Below are 27,665 nucleotides of genomic sequence, written 5' to 3' on the forward strand. Positions count from 1 at the left end.
CGATTTCGACAGCGACCATTCCCTGGTCATGTCTGCACTAAAGATACGCCTGAAATCTTCCGCAAAGCTGAATAAGAGAACCACTCGTTTCAACACACACCTTCTCAAAGACCCTCAAACCCGCCAGACCTACATTGATGAATTGTCTACTCAAATATCGGACCTTCTTTCTAATATTCCTATAACTCTATCTAAACAGGATATCGATAAACTAGCCACAGACTCCTCTAAGATTATCAGCAAAGTAGCGATGTCCACCCTAGGTACCATAAAGGGTGATAAAAAGCCTTGGATAACCAACGAAATTATTTTATTATGTGCTGAGAAACGAAAAAACAATAACAGGGCAGACAAAGAGAACAGGGACCATTATAAGCAGTTAAAGTGTACTGTAGAAAAAGCCACCCGTAGAGCCCATCGCACCTACATTAAAGACAAATACGAACAGCGTGAGTCTGATTTTAAGAAAGGCGACTCTTACTTCATGTATAAGAGAGTTCGTGAGCTAACAAGCAAGAAAAGTCTCAGTTCTTATGTACTGCTAGATAAAACTGGCTCCCAGATACAAAGCACAGAAGGTATCAGATCGAGATGGATGGAGCATTTCAAAGAAAAGCTTAATCCTGATATCCTTCCAAACCCTGCCGTCCTGGACCTGTTTCCCGTTACTGAGTCCCCTCCCCTAATTAGTATATAAATAGCCCAAGTTAAATATTTCCCATGTGTCGTTCCGTTTCTTGATTTCTTCAGGGTTGATTAAATTTACAGGTGCACGGGTTGAAACAAGAGTCACGCATAGCAAAATGCTGGGAAATATATAGTTTGGGCAATATATTTGCACATTAGGGTGCTGGGGTGTAGTAAGGTGGAACTGTAGTCGAATGTATCAAATAATGACTTTTCTGCATATTGTAAAGTACGAATTGTTTTCTTAACATGTTTCCTTCTCAACGGCCCGAATTCTAGACTTACTCTGGAGTATCTTCAATAAATACACAAATGAAGAGTATTTTTAAATATAGAAGGAATAGGTACTCCCCTTTCCCAATTGTCGCCACTGAAGGCAACTCCTATTTCATTTATCCTATTTAATATCAATATAATGTATTACAGGTAATTATTTGGCTAAAAAAAAAAAAACTGTCTTCCTAATTTAGTAACTGAAATAAATGAGCACTTGAACAAGGTCTAGACCTTAATCATCCATCCAATCTCTTAGGACTAAACAGTATATCCAATCCATTAATTCGAAAATCAAGTCCAAAATAGAGCAAAATCAGCACTAATAAGTCATTGTCCCAAAACCAAGCCATTTCACTGAAGAAGTTTCTCTAATGAAATCAAGGAAAGATTGAAGCGAAGTTTTTCTGACTGAATAAATTTCGAAAGACTTTGTTTTTTTAAATTAATTAACTAAAAAAAACAAGTTTTTTTTAACAGAAGTAACGAGCGACAATTGAAGTCAGACAATTGCAGTTTTTGCAGTTCTGGAAGTCTGTAAACTGTCTTATTTGCTTATCTGACTTTAAAGAGGACAAATATTTGTTGTTCTAGTGATATACGTTTGTCGGTGATTTGTCAAACAAATACAGTTTTTGCAGTTTTGGAAGTGTTTAAGATATCTTATTTGCCAATTTAACTTGAAAGAGAAGAAATACCTGCAACCATCAGCTTCTACAGGCTTAGGTAAACTGCTTGTTTTTTTTTTAGTTGAGCCTGGCTCTCAAATAAGTAAAGAAATTGACGACAATGATCCCACCCTTCAAAAGTTGAAAAGTCTAGATCTGGAAGAAGTTTAGTTCGTTTGTATTGATACGCCAACTTGTTTGTTGATGCGTTTTCTAGCCTATCTGGAAAATCAAAAATAGAAAGGAAATAGAGTAAAATTAAAATTGACCACCAGAGGGCATATTGTATTATAGATGGAATTCTTGTTTCAGTATTTTATATTTCACTGTTAGATTTTACACCGCTGGGCTGATAACTGCTTGCTATTGAAACGTCTATTTTTCGTTTCTGATAATCGTCTTTCAGTGACTGAGCTGGTGCTGAAACAACGTCCTCCTAACATGGAACAGCTTTTAGTATGTAATTTCCGCTGTTTTCTCCTGGTAAACAACTCCAGCTGGTAAGTTTACCAGCTGTTTCAGCATGCAGACCGAGATTTTAGGCCTGCCGCAATTTTTAGGTAAAAAAATCACATTTTCAGCTCTCATTCTTGCAGGTTGACAAATTCATTAGTTGGCAACATTATTCTGTCATGCAAAGTTTTTAAAAAGGGATTGGGACTGTCATTGGACAAGAGGACGGTTAATCAATCATCATCATAAAAAAAATTGAGCAAGGTTTGGTATAAACTGATATCACTCATGAGCAGGAGTTTAAGTTTCTGTTTCCTATTTTTATGGTAAAAGGGACTTAGTCTAATTAAAACTTGCTGCAAACCAAGATTAGAGTAGGCTATTGGAAGGCACAGTGATGACAGTGGTCAAAAATGGTTCTGAAGCATGGGTTCTCCAGAAAGCACATGAAGATTTGCTAGATTTTTTTCCAGAGAAATTGCTTACAGATCGTTCTGGGCACCTGCCTGACTGATTGTATTTCAAACAGTAGGCTATACAAAAAATTTGGTTCTATCCTGCTTTCTAGGGCTTCAATGAGAGAAATTTTAAGGTGGCTTTGATATGTTCTACAGATTAATAATGACAAATTGTCCTTTTTGGCCAACTGTCAAGGGCTAAACAGAAAGTAGGTTGTCTGTGGTTGGGAGTATGTCATAAAGAAAGATTGAAGGGAAATGAGAACTTCATGGGAGGTTGTAAAGAGAGAGGCATTGAATAGATAGGTATAGAGGTGGAGCATGTGTAGCTGTGTTAGCCTAAGGTGTCTTGGGGCTGAGATGAGTTGTTAGTGGCCTAGTAGTAGTTTAGCCTAGGATGCAAGGTTAAGTTGACAAAATAAATAATTATTTCATTAGCCATCATGTAAAACCATCATTTGGTAAAAATTTAGAATTGTGGCCCCTGATAAGGAGACCTGTTAAGAAAACAATTCTTACTTCAAAATATATATAATGATCCTAGTTAACATAGGCTATTATCTAACGGGAGAACCTTTATCACCAAGCCTTTCTTCTGAAAATCCTTCTTTTTCCAGCTTAAAAGAAAAAGTTTCCTAAAATCACCACGTTGAGATTCAATGCTTAAGTCTTTTTAAATTGCCGCCAAATAAGTTGTTTTATAGATGGCGTTCATGCCAGTCTTTTTAATACTTTTTTTAATTAGCAGTGGTGCAAATACAAAATATTAATAGCAGTGGCAAAAATCAAAATATGCTATAAATATACATATACATACAGAGTATATACCCCCATCCCCCTAATGTGCAAATATATAACAAAAATTGCATTCTGAACCTAAATATAATTACCTTAAATTACCTTAAATCGCACTTGCTAGCGATAGGACGAATCCTGTGTCCGCCAGCTTCAGTGATGATAGTTAATCATCATTTGTGGCGTCCCAAATGGTGCACCACGGTTTGTTGAGCCACTCCCTATCCACTGATGACTTAAACGCATCCATGCTGGTAGAGGTTACTGTTTTTTCACTAAGGGAGTTCCACAAGCTGACAACTCTATTTGAGAAGAACTTGTTCCTTAGTCTGGTGTTGGCTCGTTTTCGGAATTGCTTTTGAGAATGACCACGAGTTCTGTTTGAATTGTCCGGTTGAAAAAGATATATAACCAAATGAACTGTACCCAAACCCCTAAATATATCCAAATCAGGGTATATATTTGCACATAAGGGGGGTGGGGGCAAAATTTATTTGTGATGTAAATGAAGGTTATATTTAGAATCAAAATGCAATTTTGGTTGTATATTTGCACATTAGGGGAGTGGGGGTATAATAATTTTTTTTTAATGATAGAAAATGGTGTGGCAAAAATAAAAATTAAACAACTATTTTGCCACTGCTCATTAAAAAAAAATACAGAATTACAAAGACTGGCATGAATGCTATCTATAAAACAACTTATTTGGCAGCTCATAGCGGCCATTTCAAAAGATTTAAGCATTGAATCTCAGCATAGTGGTTTTTGGAAACTTTTTCTTTTAAGCTGGAAAAAGAAGGATTTTTAGAGGAAAGACTTGATGATAAAAGTTCTCCCCTTGGATAATATATTAACTAGGATTATTATTCATATTTTAAAGTAAGAATTGTTTTCTTAACATATCTCCTTGTCAGGGGCCACAATTCTAAATTTTTACTGGTTCTATGCTGAATAAAGCTTCCAACCATCCACAATCAGATGCTCAAAAAAGTTGATTTTGATGTGATCTTGACTGCTGTCTATGTGATAAAATTATCAGGATGCCTGGTTTTGCTTGTATTAGTTGTACAATTTGTTTATGACAAAAATTCTGTTATTTATATAAATAGCCTCAATGCCAAGGCAATTTTTGAAGTACTAAGGGCATTAAAATGAAAACATTTTTGACCTCTATCTTAGGTCTATTCATACCTAAAAACCAGGATTTTCAATGATTTTCTATTTGGTAAATCTGATATTACTTTTCATTTGAAAAGAATTTAATATAGGCATTCTGTTGATACCCAGTTTTATAATCAAACATTATTTCAAACTGGGCAGTACCCAAAATGTTTACAATTATATTTAGATAAACAGTATTAGCAAATAACACAAATGGTATCCAGTCTTGGACATTTTCATCATGGCATCTAAAGAAAAAATTGAATTCAATGTCCATGCTTTATGCAATAAACATGAAGTAATAGAAGTGATATTTTTTAAGTTCAGAAAAAAATTATAGATTCTATGGTTATGTGCAAAGGGATGAAATATAATAAAATAGGGTAGTTGTTGTTCTAAAAAGATGTTCTTATAGGTAAGTTGGTACCATGTATGAAAAAAGTTCCAAAGCTACCAGTAGCAGATTTCAATAGAATTCCAAAAGCTGCAGACACTTTAGCAGCACAATTTGTGTTTTGACAGCTTTTCTTTTAGCAAAAAGTATTTTATTTGAAAAAATAGTATTTTCAAACAAAATCTGCCAACATATTTCACTAGGCCATGAAAACTGCCATGTATCATTGCTACTGTGCTACCCCACTTTTTCAATGGCAGGTTGGTACTGGTCTGTTAAATAGAATGCTTTCAAGAATTAAAGGTAGGTTAATTCTAATGAAATATGCCAAAACATGATGCTAATATAATACTTTAGAAATGGAATTATGGAAACTATGACAGAATTGTGGAAAGCAGGCTGTACAGAATGTATTATATTAAATACCAAACCTATCCTAATATAATCCCTAATCATCACTATATATTAAATAATTAATCAAAATGTACCTGCATCATAGTTTTCTCACTGAAAATAAGCAAATCATAACCAATTCAGGAAGTAAAACTGGTTTCTATCAAATAATTCATAACATATAATTCTTGAGTGCATTCTGTTTAATAGACAAGTACTGGTAAGTCAATTACCAGCTTAACTAATAAGTAATATATGTAATAATTTAAAGTGTTAAGTAACTTATAATTTAAAGTGCTAATCTTATGCAATTTTAACTATAAATTTTTTTGCCCAGTTTACTGCCAATTAATGTCAACATTTGTCTTTTGCCACAGCAGTCTTCAAAGCTCCATTTTCTAGACCCCCATCATGATATATTTTTCTTGCTCATTTTCACACATATTTTTATTTTCATAATTGGCAAATCTGAAGAGCTAAAACTGCATAATGACATATTACCTTAAATTAAATTACCTGGTGAAGGTGGAACACCAGGTGCTGTTCTATCTTCAATAGCATCCCAATTGAGTTTATACTCTGGAGGACCACTCAGCATCTAGCCTTTGTTTTAAAACATCAATGAATTCAGCAGTAACTGTTTCATTAGATAGGTTGTTCCAATTGTTGACAGTACTTGTTGAGAAGAATTGAATACAGACTCTAGATACTGGTACTGTAGACTGCTTGACAAGTTTCAGGTGATGACCTCTAGTTCTTGAATTGGTACCAACAGTAGAAAATAATGCTGGGAGAATATTAGCCCTCAATAACTTAAAGGCTAAAATGGCATCACCTCTATTTCTCCTGTATACAAGCGTAGGGAGATTCAGCTTTGATAATCTTACAGGGTAAGAAAACTCTTGCATGCCAGATATCACTTTAGTGACACATCTCTGCACATCTTCAACAAATGGTGGCCTAAGAAACAATAAGATTGGCAAGGATTCAGTTTGTAAAAGTGAATGATATTGCACTTGGCAACATTGAATTCAAGAAGCCAGACCATTCACCCAACAGTTGAAGATTATTTTGCAGCAGGACATGATCTTCACAGGACAAAGCTGGTCCAAGAAGCTTCAGGTTATCTGCATAAAGAGTTGATTTACTGCTGATAATGGAAGGAGCATCATTGATGAAGATATTAAATAGTGTAGGACCCAAGGCACTTCCTTGAGGAACTCCACTCAGAACAGGGGTTGAGGAAGAAAGAATACAATTACCAGAGTCATCAAAGAACTGAACACATTGATTTTGCAAATAAAGAAAATCAAGAATCCAGAGCAGGGATTTCCCTTAAAGCTTTACTATGTATAATTTAATTGCAAATTGATTGTGACACACTTTGTCAAAAGCTTTAGAAAAGTCAAGCAGAATCATGTCAGCAGGCACGCCAATATTGAAGAACTTGGTGATGTAATCATATGATTCAAGGAGATTGGTGTCAACAGATCTTCCAGAATGAAAGCCATGTTGTGAACTGTGTAAAAAATTGTTTGCTTCATGGTGTTTAACAACTGCAGAATTGATTATTCTTTCACGAACCTTAACAACTGCTGATGGGTCAATAATTTTTGGCAAGGTCCTTTCTACCTTTTTTAAAAATATTAATGATATGTGCGGTTTTTCAGTACTGAGGTAGTCTAGAAAGATTTAAAGATAACTTGAACAACTGGGGAAAAGGTTGGCAAAAAGAGTGTGCAAACTCTATGATTGTTACATGGGTGAATGCCATCTGGACCAGCAGATTTATTCAGTTTGAGGGATGTAAGTTAATTTAGAACCAAAGCACCTGTAATCATAATTTGTTCCATATTATGTGATACATTTTATGAAGGAGATGTAGGATATCCAATACTGGAGTTAGACAAAAAAAAAAAAAACAGAAGAGAAATATTGGTTGAAAATTTCAATTTTTAGTTCAGGATCAGCAACTGATTTACTATTGAGAATCAGTTGCTGATTCCCACACATATCTGGGACTGTGCGTTGCTGCTACATTTTTGAGTGGCATAATGCCAGAAAGATTTAGGGTTATCCTTAACTTCATCCTCCAGTTTTCCCTCAAACACCACCATATGGTGTTTTTTTTCTTCTTTTTTTTTAAATTAGGTTCCACAGTTTTCCTAATTTTGTAAAATGTACATAGTTTTGTAAGTTTGCACTTAACAATTTAAAGAGTCAAATTTCATTTTTACTGTCCTTGGTTCTTTAAACAATGACACCTGGATTGTATTTGTAGAATTTGGTTAAAGTAACCCTGAAGTCTTATGCTATTTGACTATTTATACAATAATATTACCCTACACCCCAATGCTTTGTTTTTGTCCTGGTCCAAGTTGCATGTTTTATTGGTAATTTTTAAGGCCTGGAGAGAATTGGGAGGAATCTGCAAATATCAAAATCACTCTAAAATAATAAAAAATAATTACTTTTCTCATCATAGGCAGTGCAATAGTACTGCCTAAGTAAAGAGTAAAGTGGGCTCTATGTTTTTTTTTTTTTTTTTTTTTTTTTTTACTAAGGCCTCATGTATAGAATACAAAGGAGTTGTTGTAGAAAATTAAGAGGGGGCTTATTCAGTTGAAAGCTGAAAGTCCTATTGCCCTTTTAAAGAGTCAAGAGGGATTGGAGTGCAACCAAATCTCTTTCCCACCCCCTTTTCCCCAAAGACATCCAATCAAAATTTGAGATAGCCATTTTGCTCAGCATAGTAACTATGCCTCTGTGGTTGACAAGCCCCCCCCTATCCCACACAGACATAGTTCTTGGGGCAGGGGCTGCACATTATGCAATTTGCCCATTGTTTACACACAGTATATTATTGGGAAAGGAGGGGTATATTTGACTCTTAGAGTCCAAAACGCCAAGGACATTTCAGTGAAGCTTTCAGGAAATGTTTATGGGGTGCTGATTAAATCAAAACACCATTTGTATGTAGGTTGTTAAAAGAATGTATCTCAGGAATGGTCTATGGATTAGGTTGGAACTTTCAAAGAATGATGATAGGGATGATCAATTGACCAAAAGACAATATGTGCATGCTAGTACTGCTACTACTTTTACTACTGCAAAAACTATTTCTACTGCAACTGCAAAAACTACTTCTAATGCTAAGGGTATTGAAGTAAAAATTTCAGGATATATTGAAGAGGATCAAAACACACTTTTTTCATACAAGTTGTCAAAAGGGCATACCAGCAGTGTCTTAAGAACACCTTAGGAGTGTTAAGCTGAAACTTATAGGGCAGGGTGAGGGAGATTGTTCATGTGACCAAAAGGCAATCTGTGCTTACTACTGCAGCTACTGCTGCCACTACTAATATAACAAAAACTACTACTAGTGATAAGGGTATCTTAATTTTTTATTAATTCCCAAATGCAGTAAGCTTTACCACGCTTGTCACACCAAACATTACAATAATTTATGACAGTGCTGAAACACACTCTATGACAACATAATACATGCAAATCCATGAAAATAACACACTATGAAAATATAGATGTCACTAAAACTACTAATAAAAAAATATTCTCAGAATCAATTGTGATAAGACCTAGTATGGAAATCTTTAGAGGCTAAACTACATTTGAAAGACTGGACCGTGATAGTCACACCTGTTTCCAATGGAAGCGCGTTCCAAGTCTTCCACACTTGGCTAGATGAAGAGTTTTGGCCTTACCTTTTCTGTGAATGTTGTGGGTATATTTTGTGTTGGTGTTGATAGGTACTACTGTATTCTGTAAAAGTGAAGAAGTGAGTTGGAATGGTATTATCAATGTTCCTAACAATAAGGAATGTATTTTTTAGGTCAGCTCTATCATGTTGGAACTGAAGACTAGATATTAAGGTAAAAATTAAATGGAATATTGATTGGGAAGTTGAACTAATCAAAACACAATATTTGCACAAGGGTTGTCTAAAGGGTATCTTTGCAATATCTTAGGAACAGTTTAGAGTATTAAGTTCAAATCTACAGGGCATGTTGTGCGTTTGTTGAACTAACCAAAAGCCAATATTTGAAGGAACAATATCAGAATGAAAAATTATTTGTTAGTTAATGTAATTGAACTGCAAAGCATTAGAACAAGTTAAAAAGATAAAATTGGTTAAACCAAAAAAGAAAAGAAAATATGTAGGCTAAATTTAAAACAATTTTTAACAGGACATATAAAAAAGAGGGGAACAAAACAAGTAAACAAATACAAAACTTAGGCAGCATCAGAACCAAGTAATAAAAGAGGAAACCTAGCAGGATAATTAGCTTTTTTTTCTTTAATGAAGGAAGCAAAGGTTTTTTTCATATCTGGAGGTAAAGCACGAATTGGGGAAAAGAAAGGAACAGGTTCAGAAACAGTCCAAGGTGGGTATAATCCAAGTGGGGAGTGGCAGTTTAGAAAATGTTCTCTCTGAGAGGCTTTGCTATTGCAGTTTTTACAAAATGGAAGCACAACTTGACTCCCCTATGCTCAAGTTTTTCCAATCTGGCTTTTTTTCTAGAAGAAGAGAGTATGAAACCTTAGCTTTTTTGAAAATTATTCACATGGCTCTTTTTTGGATGGATTAAATTTTTTCTGATTTTTTTGCTGGTGATGGTAGGACACCAAACTGGAAAAGCAAGTTCAAGATGCAGGCAGACAAAGGACACATAGATCCATAAAGAATGGGAAAGGGGGTTGCTAAATGTATTTTGGAACTTAAGGAGGGAAATAGATGCATTAGGTCCACAGGTAATATTTTTAACATGGATATTACACTTTAAATTAGGAGAAATTGTGATGCCAAGTAACTTTATGGAGGACACGGACATTTCTTTTGGGTAGGGCTTAGAAAGCAGGGTTAGGTTTTAAGGAAAAATTGGTATTATAATAGGTTTGAATTTCCATCAGTCAGGAAATTCATTAGCAAGGCTATTAATCATAACTGAAAAAAGGAGGGAACCTTGGAGAATAGTTGGGTACTTCATTGTGGACAGGGAGGGGAGTGGAATAATTCTTCTAATATTTGACTACCTGTGATCCATTTGATAAGAAGGAGGCAACCCACTTTACTCTGAAAGAATTAATATTGAATTCAGTGACAAGTTTTGCAACTAATTTATGGTGGTTAACAAGGTCAAATGCTTTTTGAAGGCAAAAGGAAATTACGTTTAGGCTTTTCAAGAGTTTTCCCAATTGAGTCAATAAGAAAAATATAATATTGGGAGGTAGAAGTGGATTTGAGGTTCCCAAATCACCAGAGGTCAGAAAGAGGTAGTTTTTTTTCTTTTAGGCAATCTGCAATGAGTCCTTGATATAGTTTCAAGAATATAAGAGTGAGGTAAATAGGATGAACACCTTCAAAAACAAGAATTTCTGTCTTTCTTAGGGGGTTATGAAACACTCTTTGCATATTTGAGGAAATTGACCAGACACAACAATTTTGTTTAAAAGGACAGACAACAGTTTTGAAAAGAAGTCACCTAAAGCACTAATAAGAGGAAATGGGATATCCAAAGGGCAAATACTTATTTTCTTAGCATCCCACTTTGTTTCTTGATCTCAGACAGAGATATAGAGGGAGAAGGAGGGGAAAGATCATCTGGTAGTAATTGAAAAGACAATGCTGGAAGGCTCTGAATAATGGAAGTGAGGAACCTGTTAAAATTATTAGCAGAAACTTTGTGAGATTCATGTAGGTTGAAGGTAAGGTGGTGTAGACTCCCGCCATACAACTTTCTTTTACATTGGAATACCAATTATTGGTTTATTAGTAAACAATTCTTTGACCTTTATTTTTGTAGTAGGATGGAGCAGATTTATATATTCCCCTTTTAAGTTCTTAGTTTATTAGCTTCATTCAATTTACAATTTTTGAAAAATTCATTTTTTTTCCAATTAGTGTTTTTATGGGTTGATTAACCAAGAGTTTATCAGTGGAGCACTTAAAAAGAAAAATTACAAGGAAGAAATTCGACGCTTGTCATTTAGCCTTTTGAGGAAAGTTTCAATTTTTTATTAAGATTTTGTAAATTTTATATATTGGACCAATCTATCAGTTTTCATCCAAATCCTAAAAAGAAGAAGGCCACAATTTTGGAGAGGGCTGTAAGAGCCATAAGCTATTGAGAAAGAATACTGGAAATTTGAAGAAGGGGACAGGAGGTGGGAAAGATGATAACTCCCACCCAATGGGGGAAAAGCTGATGGGGGACAAAAAATTATTCATATTAGTTGGAATGACATCTAGAGAAATGTTTGCCCTAGTAATTGGTATTTTAACTACTGTAATTATTCGGAGTTTATTAAACTCTGTCCTTCAGATCACCCACCTGGAGAAAAAGGAGGTGGTGTCTTGTTTCTTACTATGAGTAACTTTTACCCTAAAATTATTCCAGTTCCTAGTTTATCTGAGTATGATGAAATTCTTTGGCTAACTACCAAGCCAAAATAATTTCCCCATCCCTATAATATTATTTAAATAGCTGCCTTTTATTACATGCCAAACCAAAATTTTAATGCAAAACATAGATTTATCCAGCAACTGCAGACCAGTGCAGATTTGTTATTTTTAAGTATCCAAGTGCTGAACTTTTTTTAGTTGGTGATACCAATGAATTTAATTAGTTCCTTTCTTAAAATTAAGCAAATATTTAAAATACCAACTACTGGGGGAGCATCTCTCTTGATGTTATTCTAACCAATATGAATAATTTTTAGCCCCCATCATATTTACCCAAATTTGGATGGAAAGTCCACCCACCTTGGACTGTTTCTGAACCTGTTCCTTTCTTTTCCCCAATTGGTGCTTTACCTCCAGATATGAAAAAACCTTTGTCTTCTTCATTACAGAATAAAAGCTAAATTTCTCACTAGTTTTCATCTTTTATTATTTGGTACTGATGCTGCCCAAGTTTTGTATTCGTTTGCTTGTTTTGTCCCCCCCTTTTTTACATAGGTCCTATTCAAACTTTTTTTTTTAATGTGCATATCATCTATTATTTTTTTTAGTTTTACAACTTTTTATCTTTTTAACTTGTTCACTTTTTAGTTTAATTACTTTGACTAACAAATGATTTTTCATTCTAATACTGTTGTTTTGGGATAGTTTGTCGGTTTTTTAATTTTCTTGCTTTGTGTACAATTCTTTGGCTTTAATTGTTTTTTATGACTCTGAAGTTTGGCTCTTTAGGGCTTGTGATATAAGTTTTTCTAAATAAATGTCTTATCTTACTTTTCAAATTTTTTTTTTTAACATCCCCCTTGACATACCCTGAAAGTTTCAATCTAATGACATAAAATGTTCCTGGGAAGTTGCTGGTATGTCCTTTTGACAACCTTCTTCCACATAAGGTGTTTTGGTTTAGTTCAACATCCCCTGAAATATTCACCTTAATACCCTTAGCTTTAGTAGCATAGTAGTGGCAGTATTATTAGCAGTAGCAGCAGAAGCAGTAGCATGCAAATATTGCATTTTGGTTTGTTCAACAACCCCACAACATGCCCTTTAGTTTGAACTTACTCTAAACTGTTCATAAGATATTGCAGATGAATCCTTTTGACATTGTGCACATACTGTATTTTAATTTAAGGACTGGGCACGCGTAGCTGATTTCGGGAACGGATTTCAGCAGCTCAGTGAACAAACGATAGCAGGAAGAAAAATTTATTGCACGAGATTTTCAAAACTAAAAATCATGGACACAAAGAGTCAACTAAAGTTTATTAATAGCTGCATGATTGATTTCAGCTTAGTTCTCAGTTTAGTTCTCAGCTCAGTAGAGGGGTCTTTCACCACAGACATCTCTGGCTGACTATTTATTTTCTATTTATTTGTATCCCTATTTTTTTGTGATAATCACGATGAAAACCGGTACTGATTTTGTAAATCGGTGCCGAACACTAGAAAACGTCTCAAGCTCAATTCGACGTGGATTTTTTTCAAAATCGGCGCTGATTTGGAAATCAGTTCCCGAAATCAGCTGTGTGTGTCCAGCCCTTTAGTTCAACTTCCCACTCAATATTCTGTTAAATTTTTATCTTAATGCCCTATCACTAGTAGTAGGTGTTGTTGTATAAGTAGTAGGAGTAGCAACTGTAGTAGTATGCACATATTGCCTTTTGCACAGTTGAACAATCCTCCTCATTATACCCTGAAAGTTTCAACTGAACATTCCTAAGGGGTAACTAGGATACTGGTGACATGCCTTTTTGACATCCCCAACATACCCTGAAACTTATACCTTAATATCATTTGCATTAGTAGGCTAGTAGTTGCAAAAGAAGTAGTATCTGTAGTAGTAGAAGTAGTAGCAGTACTAGCATGCACTCATTGCATTTTGGTCAATTGATGATCACTCTTATCATTCCATGAAAGTTCCAACTTAATTCCATAAACCATTCCTGAGATAAATCTTTTTGACAACCTACATGCACATGGTGTTTTGATTTAATTAGCATCCCCCCAACATTTCCTAAAAACATCACCGAAATGCCATTGGCCTTTTGGACGCTATGTGTCAAATATGTCCTCCTTCTTTCCCAATCAAATACTCTGTGTAAAAAATGGGCAGATTGCATAATGTACAGCCCCCTGTCCCAAGAACTGTGTGGGGGGTTGTCATCTCCACAGGCATATTTACTGAATCTTTTGACTATGCTGGACAAAATGGCTATCTCAAATTTTTATTTGATGTCTTTGGGGGAAAGGCTGAGTTGGAGGAGAGTATGATTGCATTTTGATCCCTTTTGACTCTTAAAAAGGGCACGAGAGCTTTCAATTTTCACCTGAATGAAACCCCTCTGAAGTTTCTACAACAGCCCCTTCCAATTCCATACAAAATTTCTAAAGAGCCCACTTTGCTCTTTAATTAGGAAGCACTATTGCACTGCCTATGATGGGGAAAATCAGTATTTTTTATTGTTTTAGAGTGATTTTTATATTTACAGGTTCCTTCCAGTTATCACCTAGCCTTAAATATTACCAACAAAACTTACAACTTGGACCAGGACAAAAACAAAGCATTGGGGTTTAGGGTACTATCATTGTATAAATAGTCAAATAGCATAAGACTTCAGGGTTACTTTAACCAAATTCTGCATATATAATTCAGGTATCATTACTTAAAGAACCAAGGACAGTCAAAATGAAATCTGACTCTTTAAATTGGTCAAGTGAAAACCTACACAATTATGTATATTTTACAAAATTAGGAAAACAGTGAAAATCAATTTTAATAAAAAAAAAAAGACAACCATATGTTATTATGCAGTTTTAGCTCTTCAGATTCGCCAATTTTGAAAATAAGGAATATGTGTGAAAATTCAGTGAAAATGGGCAAGAAAAATCTATCATTGTGGAGGTCTAGAAAGTGGAACAGTATAACTTATGTATTATATGGCAAACACTCAAGTGCTTCATTTAATTTTATGTTTGTAAAGAGGGTACCAATAAATTATTATTATTATTAAGGCCAATTTTTCAAGAAATGTTAAGGGGGATGCTGATATAAATCAAAACACCCTATGTTGATGCAGGTTATCAAAAGGGCATAAGAGCTATATGCTAGGAAAAGCTGAGAGTTTAAGTTAAGAATTGTATTGCCTGTTGAGGATGATGTTGAACCAAGCCAAAGGTACTATATTCATACTTCTGTGTTACTACACAGAAGTAACACAGCTCCTATGTTGTATTTTCTTAGTCTGTGTGTGTATTTTTTCCTTTTCCCTTTTTTTACTCCTCTATCAGCATTTTATGTTTGTAAAGAGGGTACCAATAAATTATTATTATTATTAAGGCCAATTTTTCAAGAAATGTTGAAGGGGATGCTGATATAAATCAAAACACCCTATGTTGATGCAGGTTATCAAAAGGGCATAAGAGCTATATCCTAGGAAAAGCTGAGAGTTTAAGTTAAGAATTGTATTGCCTGTTGAGGATGATGTTGAACCAAGCCAAAGGTACTATATTCATGCTTCTGTGTTACTACTACTAACACTACTGCTACTACCACTACTACCAAGGCTAAGGGTAATAAAGAAAAATGGTCAGAAAATTTTGAGGGCGATGTTAAATTATTGAAACATGTTACGTGTATGTAAGCTGTCAGAAAAATGTATCAACAGTATCTCAGGAACAGCCTAGGGTATTAAGTTGAAACTTCCAGAGCATGTTGAGTGGGATGTTGAACTAATAAAAACATACTATGTGTATACTACTAGCAGTTGTAGAAAAAATCTCACTGCAGCTGCTATTAAAACTATTACTAAGGCTAATGGTGTTAAGGTGGAACTTTCAGGGATTTGCATGGATCTTATCAAAAGGGTGTGTCAGAAATTTATCTGAAACGGCTTAAATATTAGGCTAAGTTGGAACTATCAGGGGATATTGAACTAACGAAAATGGTATGATGTGAATACTACTACTGCTATTACTTCTACTAACCACAATGCTCCTACTATTTTTGGACTAAATGAAAGCACATTATATGCATGTAGGCTGTCAAAAAGGTGTAATAGCATTATCCCAGAAACAGCTGAGGGAATTAAGTTGTAAATTTCAGGGCATGTTGAACCAAAAGACACAATGCGCATACTACTTCTGCTAGCAATATTGCTACTACTGCAGCTGCTGCTACTGCAAGGGTATTAGGTGACACTTTCAGGGGGTCCTGGAGCGGTTATTGAATTAAATTAAAGTACACTATATGCATGCAGGTTATCAAAAAGGCGTATCAGCATTATCCCAGGATCAGCTCAGAATATTAAGTTGTAACTTTCAGGGAATGTTGAGAGGAATGTGTAACTAACCAAAAGACACTATGTGTATACAACTGCTGCTATCACTAAGACTAAGGATATTAAGGTAAAACTTTAAGGAAATGTTGAGGGAGAGGCTGAACCAAGCATAAACACATTATGTGCATGTAGGCTGTCAAAAGAGCATAACAGTAATATCTATGGAATGGCTAAGAGCATTCAGTTGATCCTTTCAGTGGATTTTGAGGGTGATGTTGAACTGAATCAAAACATTGTATACACGTGGGTTATCATACAGGGGTGGATCCAGCCTTTCGTTCTAGGGGGTGGGGCGATTCTTACCGAAAAGAGTGGGGATAGTGTCCTTTTTGTTGGCCAAACAAGGCTGATTTTTTTGCGTTTTAAGTGTCCCTGTCGGTCTCGCATTTAACGAAAATGGGGTTTTCATATATTACAATAATGCTTACAAAAACTGTACTTGGTCAACTGACAACTGTTTGCAAGGAAAATTCAAGCTTCCTGGCTCCACTGGTTCCAATCCTGTCGATTACCCTGTCAATGCTGATATTGATGTCACGGTGCACATTAAGGAGGACCAAACCACTGAGTCTAGTTTGACCCATCTGTGCTCTGAGCTAGGTTATCAGATTGCTTAAAGTTGAGAAGCTATGCTCGGCAGATGCCACGCTCTCTGGAAGAGATATGAAAATAGCAAGAAGTGAGCTGACATAAGGATATAGGTCTCTGTCACAATTCTTTGCAGTTTGTTTTGCTGAACAAGGATAAATACCTCCTTCTCTTTTAACCCGAAGCCATCTACTTCTCCACACATACGCTTCTGCCAAAACAAGCGTTGTGCTGGTAGACAGCACAGTTAAGCCAAGAAGTTGACCGTACATGCTAGAAGATCTCTTTGATGGAAGATCGCAGCAAATCATCAGTACAATTCATAATATTTGATGACAGCAGTAAGGTTAATTGGATAGAGTTCGGTATTTTTCTTGAGAATTAGCTCCTTTAAGTCACTTATGACTGAGTCGAGCATAGGTAGAAAACATCACGTCGATAATATTCTTCAGGCGTAGTATGAGGAGGATTATTTCGATGAACCTGCCTTTGTCTAACCCTTGGAACTTCAACAGACCATTGGATTTCATCTGACAATTCTTTTACTTGCTCGAATACTAATGCGAACTTTTCGTCACACGTTTCCCGTCACTTTTCCAAAACATCCAAAAGATGGGAAACGCGGCCGTCGGCAGCACCCAAGTCCATAGTCAAATTTCTGGAGTAGCCGACTAAGAGGCAAGGTCACAGCGAAAATGTTGTGTAGACACTGAAGGGAAACAACGAATTCCGCCCTATGTAATGCTGTCACAAGCGTCTTTGCCTTTGGAGTGGTTACTGATTCATTCCAGTGACTGATGTATTCCAAAGACTGCACCTCGTGCCACTCGATGCACCTCGTCTCGCACATATCCGTTAGCTTAGCTTTCAGAACCTTATTCAAGACGTAATTTCTCTTTGCAGATGCATTAAAAAATCCAACAACTTCTTTCATAATTCCTATGGCATTTCTGATGCTCGAAACAGCTGAGCTTCTTGACAAGGAAAGGTTCAGGGTGTGGTTAAAGCAGGGACAAAGGGACGCGTTTTTAGCTCTTTTCCTGAATTTCCACTACAGCACCACAGTTATTTGATACCATCATTGCACACCCATCCGTCCCGATTCCAACGCAGTCAAGTAGATTCAAACCCATTTCTTCCAAGAAGCTTAGAACTAGCTGGCCAATCACTTTTCCGTTGACAGTCGGTTCTTTGTCTGCAGCAGAACTTTCAAAGGTGGCATGATGAACGTCAACAAAAACTATGAAGTCCTCATGTCTGTGGCTATCGAAGGCATAGCAGAGAGCCAAACTAAGTTGCGATGAATGTGACACATCTGTTGTCTCATCGAAAATGATGCTATAATACCTTGCTGACTTTACTCTCTCTTGAATGACTTCTTTCGCACAACACTCAATCAACTGGTTTTGAGTTGTTTTGCTGATATAGGTAGCAATTTTTCCTGATGTTTTCAGTTGTTCTTTTAATGTACTGTCGCCATTTTTAACACGATAACGTAGTAGTTCTTGGAAGTTTCCATCGTTGAAAAGTAGCGTGTCATCCAAGTTTAAGCTACCATCATCCCGAAGGCCCATCAGTGGAACATTCTACCTTCCTAGAAATATGATTGATTCCAGAATCAGCTTAAGCCTCTCTGTTTTCTGTTACATGCTTCATTCGCTGTTCATTAACGCGGTTATTTACAGATTCGTGCGGAGAATGGTTAGAACGACTTTCCAGCTTCTACTGCGTCATTATGGTACCGGGAAGTATCATGTACTGTCAGGTCTCCATCTTTTCCCAGTAACTTAGCAAATTTTGTGACCAACTTTTGTAGGGAAACCTGTCTGTTTGAACCCCCGCTAGCCCCAGTTACGAAAAAGGGCAGTATTTGCAAAAAAGTTTTTTCTGGGTAGCACAATATACAAGCCAGTGGAAACTCTGCAAATGAGAATCATTCAAGGACCTTTTTTCATCTTTCCCCCGCTTTAAATGAACAAAATGCGGCATTTGGTACCCAATCGGCAGTTTCCATAGCCTCTCCAGAAGCTCGCACTTTATTCGGTCGTCAATAGCATGTATTGCACTAATGTGGATCCTAATATCATTTTCCGGAAACAGGATAGGGGGCGGGGGTGTTGTTAGATGATCGCTTTGAACGCTTACGGGTTTAACAGAAGATTGTAAAGTGTCTGGAATTTGTCCATGTTCGCCACTTCCAACAGAACTAACTGAAGAGCTAATTGCAGTTACAGATACACTATCCGTTCTGCGAGACCTTGAAATGACAAAGCTGTCAAACGTCTCTTGTCCGCGTTTTCCCGATATTAATATCGCTTAAACGACGAAAGTCCTCGTGATAGACGCACATTCAAATTTCACTATACACTGGAACGAAATGTTTATTTTGACATTTCAGAACATTCAGGACCGGTTTTATTGCCTCTCGAACAGGGAGGTGACTGGTGAGAACTAGCTAAAATTTACCGGGTAAACTGTTACTATGATGTGATGTGAGAAATAATCGAGGATGAAACGGCAGTAGAGGAAAAGCTGTGAAATGAACGTAATGTAAAATGGTTTTAGAGTCTAGTTAAAGTAGTTAGATCATGCGTTAATGCAGACTTCCATAAGGGCAGTAAAACACAAACAAAAAAAATTACAGCCAGTCTAGAGGGGAGGGGACTCCCCCCCCCCCGGATCCGCCGGAGTTATCATAGGGGTGTATCAGCAATATCTCAGTAATGCCCTATAGCCTTATAGTATTAAGCTAAAACATTCAAGGCTACTATGATTACTGCCACTTTTACTGCAACTTTCACTACTACTACTATGGCTAAGAGTATTAAGGTGAAACTCTCAGGAAGTGGTAAGTGAAACTTTCAGGGAACAAGGAGGCATTCCCCCTAGATATCAGGGGCTACAAAGTAATCCTTAGGAAACCAAAAGAAGAGGAGCAGAGTAGAGAATAACCAGGGAAGCATAGCAACAAATTAATAAAAAAAAAACAAATGTGTTTGGGCCCAGGGCTAGCTGCCCACCAAAAGGTTTTGACCCTTAAAAGAGGTAATATCAGTTCTCTTTTGCAACTGAACAACCCCTTTCTGGCCTTCCAAAATCATTTTTTTTTCTTTAGGATTTGGTTAGAATAAAAATGTCAAATGTTCATGGTATGAATGGTAAGTAAAGAGTCAATAGAAAAAGTATGAAAACTAAATTTTGATAACATTACACCAAAGAATTAGATTTTTACAGTGATCCCAGACATTTACAATGTTTGAGTTTGAAGTTATACATAAAAAGCTATTAGTATATAAGAATGTTTGCATAACTTTAGAAAAAGAAAGAAGACCAACTAAATAGGGGACTGTCTCAATGAAAACACACAGTCCAATTCAACATGTCTGAGTACACATGAGCTGATGTATGAAGCTCCTGTAAAAAGAAATGTTTAATTTTGTATTTTCCTCAAAATAGATATGTGTTTATAATTAATAATTTTTTCCTTTACCAGTATTGATCAAGTAGTTTACTTTGAAATAGGCCTAGCTGAAATTTTGGGAGTTGCGAAGTTTAAAGGCGACAAATATATTGGTTTTAGTTATTCTAACTTAAATTAAAAACATCAATATTATTCAGTAACGTCAAACACTTACAGCATTTCTCGACAATGCCCATCTCTAGGAATTCTTCTTTGATTTTTCTTTATTTTTGTTTCAATGCTTTACTTTGAACATTTTTTTTTTGAAATGTATTTAATAACGACATATTCAGAAGACGTTAAATATATCTGTGTTTGATAACCAAAGTTAAAAATATTGATATTCCTCTATGATGTCCAACATTTACAGCACTACTCAACGAAAATGAACTATAGGAGCTCCTATCCTATTTTTCATAAATAGGCCATTGTTTTATGTAATTAGTTTATTTATTTTATTTTTTTTGTGCTTTTACTTTGCTTGACGCACTTTTTTCATTACCGTACTTACCAAATTTTTATCTCAGTACTTTGCTTCTCATAAAAAACCTGACAGAGAGCACTGAAATATTGACATTTTTTCTATGTTAGCAAGAGCATTGTGTTCACAAATTTATACTGTTGCATCATCTGTAGTAACATTTTCTTTTGATACACAATTTTATTTAAACCTGTTCATTTTGTTCAGTTGAATTTGAGTATTGAAAGAGAAAGGGTCAGTTTGACTGATAGATTGTGACTAAATTTAGTTTTTCTTTTTCTTTTCTGGTAATTTTTTAAATGTTTTAAAATATAAGGGATTCCAGATGGGAATGGGGACTGCACTGCCTCCTGCTATGAAAAACGTAGGCTACATTTTGTATAACCATTATAAAATCAAAACATGGTATCTATACAGGAAGGGTGAGTTTTGGGTATGGGCCCCTAGAAATCTGAAGGTCTTGCATTTTTGCACTTTTTGGTTCCATTTCTGGAGTGAAAAGGCAGTAGGAAAAGGATACCCTGATATCCTCTATGGTCTGAAACCTTAAACCTGAGGTTTGTAGTCCCACTTTTGCATGCTCCCCTTCTAGCCCTCTTAATAAGTTTCATAAATCATCTGCTGATTAGCAGAACTAGTAGGGTCCTTCAACATCGTGGGGGTGTTTAACGGTCCAGTTCAAAGCTCTTGACCATACATAATTTGTTTTTTGTAAGTTTGTATTGACAGTACCATCGTAGAATGCCATATGGCGCCAGAATTGGCACTTGTTCTTTCCATTTTGGAGTTGAAAAGCTGGCATCCATAAATAGGATATCATTATAATATCCATGGTGGAAGAAACTTGATTAAAGATTTACAACTGGTCTTGTATTTTCGCCCTCCTAGCCCCCTTTTTAAGGAATAACAAGTTTGTTCTGAAAAAAAACTGCCAAATAATTTTGTTTTTATCAAAATGTGATTTTGGAAAACAACTGTTATTTTGCAGCAGTAAAAGTTGGTTTCGAAAACCATATTTCGGGAATTTTGGAATTGAGCTCCTAACGCAAATGTCTCATTTGTTTTATTATGTTTTTTCTCCATTGCTAGCAGAGCACTGAAAAAATGGTAGAATGCTGTCCACGAGCTTACTGGCGAGTCTGTCTTAAAATTTAGCTTATCTCTCCTCTGCTTTTGGCCTTAGGATACATGTAGCAACCTACTATTGACCCTCACAGGGTCTTCAGGGTTCTTAGGCTCTGATCCTACATGTGACTTCTCCTTACTCTAAGCCAGTATTCAGTGCATACTTTCTTAGCTCTGAAAGTCCCCAGTCGTTTATTATCATCTGTATTTGCGGGGGCCATCTATCACCCTTTGAAACCTTGAGAGCTTCTGGGTATGCAGTTCCTGTTATCCTCACTTTGGACACACTTAGGATTTTCTTTCAGAGTTTTATCATTGCAGTGTACAATATAACTTCTTAACGAAGATAAATCTAGATCCTATTTGTGTAAGTATGCAGACCTAAATCACTCTTGAAATTCTAAATCTGAACTTTCTCCATCTTTCCAAACCAGCTAGGTACCCCAACAATTGCTTCCATAATGCATTGCCGATGCAATCTTCATTTTACAAATTTGCTTATACAGGTGCAGGCCACAGTAGAGAGAATATCGACAAAGGCTATACTCTCTGTTAAAAAAAAGTGAAACACATTTAAAACTACACAGGATTCGTACTCTGCCTTCGCGCATGCGCGATTCTGATGTACACATCACGGTATGCCTATGGAAAAACCTGTTTTTTGCCAGGCAGCAACTGAACTAAGCTTGTGACGTATTTGCTCAGACCCTAAACGCGTGGTATGAAATATGTTTCATATTTGGAAAAAGAAGACGCTACAGTATACTGTGGTGCAGGCTCTGTGCATTCACTAGTTCCTAGTTGGCTTGCAGTCAGGGCGTGAGAGCATATCTTAGCTTTAGCTCTACTTAGCTCCGGCTGTTTTCCGAAATCACGATTTGATGAATACTTACGTCCTTAAATGAATAAATTCATTTCAACTTTTTAATTCTATTTCCTCCCGTTTTGCTCTATTTCTCCGTTTAAACCAACCCCCACATCCAATCACCATTAGTACCGACTTTTTCACTTATTGGCTTAATTGTCTCCTGTCAAAACATTCCTTAGTCCTATCCAACAAGTTCGGCATCTCATCTCTAGATTTCGCAAATAATGCCAAGTAATCTGCAAGCATCAGTAAGCCTCTGCCCAGTTTACGGATATTGGTGCCTCATGCTCCGTAAGAAAATCTGGAAAATCACTAATAAGCACTAAAAATGGCCGTACGCACCGGGAGTAACATGGTTTAAAGATGATTCACGAATAAATTGAACATGGTTCAAGAAGAAATTGCATTTGGAAATGTGCTATATTTGACACATTCTAATAAGTTTATAGACTGCTTCCTCCATTCCTGTCCCTGGAGGTTGAACTATGAGGCACAGTCTCATAGTGGTTTTAGGGCGGACTTTTCACTAGTTTTCCTTGGCATAGCCATAACTGCAAACAGCAGTACAAGGCCACCTTGAGGAGTGGCGTCCCTTGATTAAATCATAGCCTTGTAAACAAAACAACATTGCACTGGATTTCAAAAAATGGATGTTACTTATAGACTTTGTTTGTTTTGATTCACTGTTTAACCTCTATGGGCCATGTTATTTACCATGGAGTGTGGTTCCCGTTTGTGGTTGGCTGTGATATTTACAACCATCAATTTGAAAGAAAGTTAAAATGAGGTTCGAAATAAAATATTATATTAGCCAAGCAGATAAGATGCAGTGGATGAAGTGGAGGGGAGCAAATTGGAGGTGGTATTATTAGTGAAATCCTTATATCCATATTATTGAAGTTATGAAGCATAAAATAGGGGTTTAATTGTTGGATGGGTACCACCGAAACTCTTTAACTTTTCTGAACAAGAGAAATCATGATAAAAGAAAGAAATTATGAAAGGAAAGTCTGGTGGGTTTCTTGCACGTGCATTATTAGGAGAAAATCTTACATAGCAAATAAATTCCTTAAGAGGCACATGTGTTTTTACTACACCTGCCATTTATGTTCATTGCAACAGCCTTACCAGCCCAATTGGCTTAAGAATCAGATATGGACGATGTGCTTGCAATTGATAGAGTCCAATTGTCAGTGTTATCATATCGTATTCAGCTTGTAGCCGATGCGCTCGGACCTAATAGAATTTGCTGGATTTCGCTATCGGGAGTGATAGTTTTTGTAGCATTCTATCGGGATAGCAGTTCTATTTTCTACTTTCGTAGTTAGTCCCTTGGGCAAATTCGCCAATGGGCCCTTTGTCTTTTAGATAGTCAGCCGACGCTGAGGATTGCAAAATGATTTTAAAATAATAAACAATTTCAATTTACTTAAGAAATTCTGGTGTGAATTCAATTCCCCCTTCTTGTTATTTCATCAAAGAATCTTCTATTTTGTAGCAATTGTTTTCTCCTGGGACTCATGGTTATTCTCATTGATGCTTCACTTCTAACCGCAAATTTCATATACGATTCTGTGTGATCGTCCCTGTTGCATATATTCTAATCACAGATTTCTTTGTCCATTATTTTAATTTGGGATTCGTTGCGATGCTTGTTTTTCACATGTCTTCTAGCCACGGATCTCGTTGCGCTTCATTTTTGTGCATCATTACCTCAGACATTTTCCCCTACCTTTTGCCTTTGCTATTGGATTCTTTAAAAATCATGTCGAATTTTGAATGACGTCGTAGATACCAAAAACACTTCTTTCCCAGCTCCAGCCATTCTATATTTGCTTTAATTAAGTCGTTATCATAGGAAGCACAATAGCACTTCCTACAGTAATAACGACGCTGGAGAAGAGAATTATTTTTTTTTTCTTGGTTTTAGACCAAGGCACTTCGAATCGAAGGAGTTGTCGTAGGAACTTTTGAAGTGGATCATTTGATTTGAAATTGAGTCGGCTACTGTCTTTTTTAACAGTCGAAAATGATTGGAAGGCAACTAGCCTCCCCCCCACGCCCATCATTCCCCCAAACACATCCAGTCAAAATTTTGAGATAGCCAATTTGTTCAGCGTAGTTGATTTCCAGATAGAAAATATGTTTTTGAGGAGGTGACTCCCCCACAACCCTCAGGGCAAGGGTTTTAAGTTATGCCCTGGGGGCATATAAGAACGATGTTGGCACCATGTATTATTTATTATTTATTTCTTTTAGACCAGGGCACTTCGTATCGAAGAAGTTGACGTAGAAACTTCGAAAAGGGCTGATTCAATTGGAAATCGGAGTGGCTTGTGCCCTTTTTAATAGTCGAAAGTTAATGGAAGGCAACTAACACCCCTTCCACGCCCACCGTTTCCCGAAACACATCCAATCAAAATTTTTTAGATAGCCATTTTGTTCAGCGTTGTTGGTTTACAGATATAAATCGTGTTTTTGAGGAGGACACTCCCCCACAGCCCTCAGGGCAAGGGTTGTAAGTTAAGCCGTGGGAGCATGTAAGGTTTTAATAGAAAGTGTTGAAAAAAAAAGGTTCATTCGATTGGAAATTCAAATGGCTAGTGCGCCTTTTAATATTCGAAAGTGATTGGAGGGCAACTAACCCCCCTCTCACGCCCACCGTTTCCCCAAACACGTCCAATGAAAAGTATAAATAGCCATTTTGTTGAACGTAGTTCAGAGTTCTAAAAATTAGGTCTTTGAGGATGACACCCCCCCCCCCCAAAGCCCTCCGGGCAAGGGTGGTACGGTTTGGCCTGGGGGCAGAAAAGGTTTTTTTTTATAGAAAGTGTTGTCGTAGAAACTTCAAAAAGGGCTCATTCGATTGGAAATTGAAATGGCTAGTGCCCTTTTTAATAGTTGAAACTGACTGGAAGGCAACTAACACTCCTTCCACGCCCACCATTTCCCCACACTCATCCAGTCAAAATTTTGAGATAGGCTTTTTGTTCCACGCAGTTTAAAGTTCAGGAAATTATACCTTTGAGCAGGACACTCCCCCCGCGGTCTTCAGGGTGATGGTTATTATCCCCTGGAGGCATATTAGTTTTTATTGAAATCTTTATAAATAAGAACGATGTTGGCACAATGTATTATTTATTATTTTTTTCCTTTACACCAGGGCACTTCGTATCGAAGAAGTTGTCGTAGAAACTTCGAAAAGGGCTCATTCAATTGGAAATCGGAGTGGCTTGTGCCCTTTTTAATAGTCGAAAGTTATTGGAAGGCAACAAACACCCATTCCACGCGCACCGTTTCCCCAAATAAATCCAATCAAATGTTTGAGATACCCATTTTGTTCTGCGTAGTTGATTTACCGACACAAATTATATTTTTGAGGAGGAAACTCCCCCACAGCCCTCGGGGCAAATGTTGTAAGTTACGCCGTGGGAGCATTTAAGATTTTAATAGAAAGTATTGTCGTAGAAAAAAAAAGGCTCATTCGAGTGGAAATTGAAAGGGCTAGTGCCCCTTTTAATAGTTGAAAGTGATTGGAGGACAACTAACCCCCCCCCCCCTCTCACGCCCACCTTTTCCCCAAACACGTCCAATCAAAATTTTAAGATAGCCATTTTGTTGAACGTAGTTGAAAGTTCTGGAGAATTAGGTCTTTGAGGATGACATCCCCCCCCCAAAGCCCTCAGGGCAAGGGTTGTAAGTTACGCTCTGTGGACATATAAAGTTTTTTTTTATAGAAAGCGTTGTCATAGAAACTTAAAAACGGCTCATTCGATTCGAAACTGAAATGGATAATGCCATTTTTATTAGTCAAAAGTGATCGGAAGGCAACTAACACTCCGTCCACACCCACCAGTTCCCCAAACACTTTCAATCCACATTTTGAGATAGACATTCTGTTCCGCACAGTTTAAAGTTCAGGAAATTATATTTTTGAGCATGGCACTCCCCCCGCGGTCTTCAGGGTGATGGTTATAAGTTATCCCCTGGAGGCATATTAGTTTTTATTGAAATCTTTATAAATAAGAATGATGTGGCACAATATATTATTTATTATTTTTTTTCCTTTACACCAGGCCATTTTGCATAGAAGAAGTTATCACAGGAAGTTCAAAAGGAGCTAATTCAATTGGAAATTGGAGTGGGTTTTGCCCTTTTTCATAGTCGAAAGTAGTTAGAAGGCAATTAACACCCCTTCCACACCCACCATTTCCCGAAACACATCCAATCAAAATTTTTAGATAGCCATTTTGTTCAGCGTAGTTGATTTACCGATAGAAATTATGTTTTTGAGGAGGACACTCCCCCACAGCCCTCAGGGCAAGGGTTTTAAGTTTCGCCCTGGGAGCATGTAAGGTTTTTATAGAAAGTATTGTCGTAGAAACTTCAAAAAGGGTTCATTCGATTGGAAATTGAAATGGCTAGAGCCCTTTTCAGTATTCGAAAGTGATTGGGGGGTAACTAAAATTCCTCTTATGCCAATCATTCCCCCAAACACATCAATTCAAATTTCTGAAATAGCCATTTTGTTCAACGTAGTGCTAATCTGTGTGAAGTTGATGTTTGAGGATTACCCCCCCCCCCAAAGCCCTCAGGGCAAGGGTTGTAAGTTATGCCCGGGGGGCATATAAGTTTTTTTTTATAGAAAGTGTTGTCGTAGAAACTTCAAAAACGGTTCATTTGATTGTAAGTGGAAATGGCTAGTGTCACTTTTAATAGTCGAAACTGATTTGAAGGCAACTAACACCTCTTCGACGCCTACCATTTCCCCAAACTCATCCAAACAAAATTTTGAGATAGAATTTTTGTTCCATGCAGTTTAAAGTTCAGGAAATTATACCTTTGAGCAGGACACTCCCCCCGCGGTCTTCAGGGCGAGGGTTATAAGTTATCCCCTGGAGGCATATTAGTTTTTATTGAAATCTTTGTCGTAGAAACTTGGAAAAGCGCTCATTCGATTGGAAATTCAACGGTCTAGTGCCTTTTTTAATAGTCGAAAGTGATTTGAGGGCAACTAGCCCCTCTCTCACGCCCACCTGTTCCCCA

General features: G+C 36.7%; 1 protein-coding gene across 2 annotated transcripts in view; it reads left to right on the top strand.

The window, feature by feature from the left end:
- Positions 1–2,271: 2,271 nt before the first annotated feature.
- Positions 2,272–27,665, top strand: part of mgr (prefoldin subunit mgr) — a 63,298-nt gene continuing 37,904 nt past the window's right edge. The window contains exons 1-2 of one of the 2 annotated variants that reach the window (XM_089096210.1): positions 2,304–2,345; positions 9,133–9,172. The gene's annotated coding sequence lies outside the window, so the exon portion shown is untranslated. Of the gene's footprint in view, positions 2,346–9,132; positions 9,173–27,665 lie in introns of both variants that reach the window. The other variant, XM_089096203.1, reaches the window with a different exon arrangement.

Source organism: Artemia sp. Qi Xiang Cuo, chromosome 1 (genome assembly GCF_049724085.1).
Source record: "Artemia sp. Qi Xiang Cuo chromosome 1, ASM4972408v1, whole genome shotgun sequence".
In the NCBI taxonomy this organism is placed as follows: Eukaryota; Metazoa; Arthropoda; class Branchiopoda; order Anostraca; family Artemiidae; genus Artemia; species Artemia sp. Qi Xiang Cuo.